This window comes from Rosa rugosa, chromosome 6 (genome assembly GCF_958449725.1).
Source record: "Rosa rugosa chromosome 6, drRosRugo1.1, whole genome shotgun sequence".
Classification (NCBI taxonomy): Eukaryota; Viridiplantae; Streptophyta; class Magnoliopsida; order Rosales; family Rosaceae; genus Rosa; species Rosa rugosa.
The window spans coordinates 9463007-9468029 of NC_084825.1; the positions used below are offsets into that span (position 1 = coordinate 9463007).

At 35.1% G+C, this 5023-nt stretch overlaps 1 long non-coding RNA gene across 2 annotated transcripts; it reads right to left on the minus strand.

Annotated features, from left to right (window-relative positions):
- Window positions 1-558: 558 nt before the first annotated feature.
- Window positions 559-2807, minus strand: LOC133717289 (uncharacterized). 2 transcript variants are annotated; one of them, XR_009849506.1, is made up of 4 exons: window positions 2661-2807; window positions 2466-2503; window positions 1341-1902; window positions 559-1246 (listed from the first exon to the last, which is right to left on the minus strand). It is a non-coding gene; the product is annotated as an uncharacterized LOC133717289 (long non-coding RNA). The 2 variants fall into 2 exon arrangements; XR_009849505.1 differs by having other exon boundaries at window positions 559-1902.
- Window positions 2808-5023: the final 2216 nt, after the last annotated feature.

A 5023-nucleotide genomic window follows, 5' to 3' on the forward strand; every position in this document is an offset into this window, starting at 1 on the left:
ACAATATTCTAAATAGATAACGGTTACGCACCGTTATCTGCAAAAATATATATTCGTTGTCTAGGTGGGTGTTGTCTTTTTATGTTTCACTCCACAACGGTACTTAACTGATGTCTAATATAATAAAGCACAACAGTTTTTAGTTAGAAGTCGTTGTAGTTATACACAGCAAATACCGTTAGCACTAAATACACCGTTGTGTATATAATTATTCAATAACGGTTTTTACTTAGAAATCGATGTGGTAATATAATTTATACATTATTTTTGGCCTTCAACAATTTTAGAACACAACGGTTCTTAACCAAAAAAATGTTGGCTTGAAGGATTCTATACATCAATTTTTAGTTAAAAAAGTGTTTTCCAACTTCATTACACAACATTTTCGCTTCAAAAACATTGGTTTCGAGGAGCTATTGCATCGGTTTCTAAATTGACAACGTTGTAGGTGACAAGGGAGAGTAAATTTTACAACGATTTCTAGGATAAATTCATTATCTACTAGCTAGAGAGATGACGATTTTTTTCAACCATAATCTAGTGCATCAATTTAGGAAATTGAAATAAAATTGCAATATATTAATAGAGAACTACTTCAAGTAATCACATTTACAATGCTTTCATAATTGAAATTTATTGAGTGAATGACTTTGCAAACATTCTGCCATAAAGATTCTCATGCAGTTCTAGTAACAAAAAGAAATCAAAAACTATTCCCAATCATATCAGACCTAAGCACAAGAGTGCTGGCGGTGGTAGATACATATTCCCAAACAGGGAGCGTTGAAGAGAGTCTCTCCTTGCAATTGGAAATTCTGAACTGACACAAAATAGTGTGTGAATCATGAATTGGCTTGTTTTACATGGATATGTCATGCCTTGCTTGACATTGCTAATTCACACACAACATCCATAGATCTGCTATATGTAAGAAAATACAGTTACCTGCAATGAGTGATGCAACCGGGTTAACTTTTCTATACAACCTATCCCCACAGATTACGGACTACATGGCTAGCCTCTGAATGATCCACCAGTCTCTCGGTCTAGCATAGGGAGTGGTATCAAATAAAAGCATAAAGACTAGCTCTTATTACATATAGATTAGCGCCATCTGTTTGCCCTGCAATTCTGGAAATGTTGCTTCCAACCAAGAAATAGCTAGATTTGAATTACTAACAGCAGTTGAGTTGAGTGACTTTAGGCCAAAAGTCTGGGCATCATTATATATATCTACTATCGATTCCTAGTATAAAATAAAACACTCCAATATAAATATCAGTTAACATGTAATTCAGAACCTCATAAATTACAACAAAACATCAAAACATCTTACTCACACAGACAAAAGATATAGGTGAAGAGAAAATTGGCCAAATTGTTTTGATTGATCTGTTTATAAGACCATGCTAATCTGTCAAATATATATATTCACACACACAGAGGCAGATTTAGAGGGACAAAATCCAAAGACTAAAAAATAAATAAATTAGGACTAGAATGCAAAAGGGCAGGACATGAGGAATAAAGTACCTTTCAAATGAAACAATTGGACAAAGGATGTACATTGAACTATCGCTGAATAAAATGAAAACCTGAGCAGCATAAGCCATAAGCATTGAGTAAATGATAAAACATTTAAAAGGTGAAAGAAAAAATCCAAATTAACTAATAAAATGAAATGGAAACATATTAGAAGATGAACATGCATCATAAATGGGCATCACTGACAAGTCAGTTGAACTTATCCATCTTAGTTTAGTAACAAAATAACTACCAGCTTGCAATTTGCAAATGGAGCTCTTCTGATCTAAGTAGAGGATACTGTTGGCTGGCCTCTGGAACATCTATCTATGTTGGAGTCAGCTCCTCTCCAGCAAAGAAATACTGAGTGCAACAAACCTGATGTGATTCAAAAAAAAAAAAAAAAGACCTGGTGTGAGAATCAGAGGCATAATGCTCGACTGCTTTAACAAATCATGTAGCTTTTCTGGTGAGAAACAGTTACCCCTGATACCATTTCAGACCCTAGGTATAGAAATTCAGCACTATTGTTGGGTGTGCAATAATATAAACTCAAAAGAAATCTAGCTTTCAACTACACCACCACCTAAAAGCCGATGTAAAGATTGCAACTTTCACACCCAAAATGCTCAATTTCCAGCACTCAATTAAACAGAAAGCTGAAAGATACTGCTTTCCCACCCAATTAAAATTTGAAGGGTTCTATGAGGCATTTCATCGAACAGGTGGTGTGCACTAGAAAAAAAAAGAAAACCGCCAAGTTCAGTTCTTTCTAGATTATGCATTTAAGCCAAGATCAATTCTAGTTTGCTAACAAAGATACCATTCCTCGACACACACATAGATATGACCCAAATTTATATGTAATTTAATTCTAGAAACTGCAAATTTCCAAATGAATCAAAATTCAATTAATCAAGCCCTATGAAAATGATTATTACCAGATATGACCCCAATCCAATGAAACTAAGCTGCAATACTGTAACCAGAAAACAAAAATTAGCAGATCAAAACTGAAAAAATAGACTGAAATTCTACCAACATGAAAAACCCTAATTCGAGATTTAGGGTAATAAACGAGGATAAGGGAAACTATGAGAGGAGAGATGGATGAGAGGGATTAATGACAGAGATACCGCTGCTGGGAGGTAATGATGTTCGGAGTTTCTTATGGGGAAGTCGCATTGCTGTGAGTCGAATATTGTTGAAGAACTGAAACCGAGAGCTTTTTTTTTTCCCCTTAAAAGGCTAGTTATATGTAAGATCTATCTCAATTGTTCTGCTTTGTTCCCGCTGTGCAATATTTTTTGGCCAAATCGCATCCAAATAAAAACTTAAAAAAAAAAAAAGCGCCAAAAAAATTGGTAAATTTCGCGGTACTTCTTTTCGTTCAAAATTGGAATTCAGCCCGTAACCGCTTATATTTTTATCAATTATTTGCAAAGTCCGAAAATAGGAGATCAAATTTAATTTGAATCCCCAACATTTTTAATTTTTAATATTTGTAGATCCATAACGGTTTTGACTGTATCGTTGTATAAGTTAAATTTACAAATTTTTAAACGAGGGTCCAACACTTTATTAGTATCTATAGATAACAGTTTCAACCACACCGTTGTACAAGTTAAATGAGAAACTTCTAACCAAGGGAACAACACTTTTTTAATATCTATAGATAATAGTTTCAACTATACCGTTGTAAAAAAAAAAACCACAACGTTTTTTATTGAACCGTTATCTAGGTAATGTTGTCTATGTACTAGTGTTAGTTTAAGGTAATTCTAAATCAGATTGTTTTGAATTTATTTTTGTATTAAATAATGGGCCATGTATAGAAATTATTATTTTTACTTAATTATTTTAGGTAAATTATAAAACTATATTGTAATATAAGGAAATTCCGGAAGAAATAAAAAAAAAAAAGTTGAATGTTATATTTAGGGAGGTATGAAGAGTATTTTTTTTTTTCTATTTTTTTCTCTTTTTCTCTCTTTGTCCTTATTTGTCTTTTCATATGACTTGACAAAGTCTATTAATAATTGAAAAAAGTTGGAGATCCAAATATCAAATTTGGAGGTCCAACTAGAACCACCCTTTTATAAACTAAATAAGAGTTTTTTTTTTTATTAACAGTGTCTGAACACTAAGATGACTTTTAGGATGACACCCGAATTTACAATGTTATCAATGTGATACATAGATTTATTTTTGCTCATCAATATCGTAGCTCCGTCCATTCTCTGTCATGAATCCGTTAACTTTATCATGTGTAACGCACTTAATGCACAAAATAATGGTAAAAATACTTTTTTGCCTATATCCAACATTTTTACCTATATTTAATAAAAAAAATAATCTATTTATCTTGTTGGGTATTTTAGGGAATCAGAAATTGGGAGAGAATTGAGTCTTGCTTTCATTGATAATAGAGGCCTCTAGCACATCTTCGTCATCATCCTTTCGACGAAGAGGATCCTTTTCAGGATCAAGACTACGGACGATCATGGGGGTGCTTGAAGGTTTGACCTTGTCAAAATGCCTAAGCATCTATCAACACGATGCTCAAGTTCCAAACCGAGACATAATCGTGTTCTCCCAAAATCCTTCATCTCAAACTCGGATTTCTAGTGTTCAGCGGTTTCCCTTAACTCTTTAAGCTAGGCTTGAGAATCGTATCAAGGATTCCATCGGCCTTGAGATGCTGGTGGATATCACGAATCCACTTGTAATATCCAAAGCCAATTGTTCCCAATGGAGCGAAGTCCAGTTTGTTCAGGTTACTTATCCTAAAAGAGAACAAGAAATTAGGGTTAGTTTCGGAGCGTAAAAGGCTACCACGAAAACATATAAAATTTCTGAGCGTAGTCGCTTCCAAGAAATCCGATTCCAAGAGGTATTGGATTAGATCGAAACAATGATGTGTTTGTGGTTGATCATAACTTCTCAACAAACTCTTAGTTTGGAGGACTCTACAAGCTCCAAGCTTGGAGTGAGCACGAACCCCCACAGTTCAACTTTAGTTGGTCTCCCCTATGAAGAAGACAGGGGGGTAGAAGAAGGGAGGTTGCAAGTCCCCAAGAAAAATAAGAGAAATTGAATAAAAACTAGAAAACGGGAACTTTTAGTAAAAATTACCTCAAAATAGGTCGCCGGACAAATTGGTTGGAAATGTCGCCGGAATAGTGATCGGAAAAGTGACAGAAAAAGTCACCGGAATAGTGACCGAAAAAGTCATCGGAATAGTGACCGAAAAAGTCGCCGGAAGAGTTACCAGAAAGCTGACGTGGCAGTGAGCTCCGTGCTGACGTGGCAGAGATGCTGACGTGGCTGATGACATGGCGGATCTGATGTCAGTGGGCTTTGACTCATTCTAGGCCGTTGACCTTTGGGCTTTGACTTCCCCTTTTCTTTCTTTTTTCTGGGCTGGGCTTCCTTTCTTCTCTTTTTCTTCTTCTTTTCTTCTTTTCTGCCAGTTCAAGATGCAGCTGCTCAGGTGGCC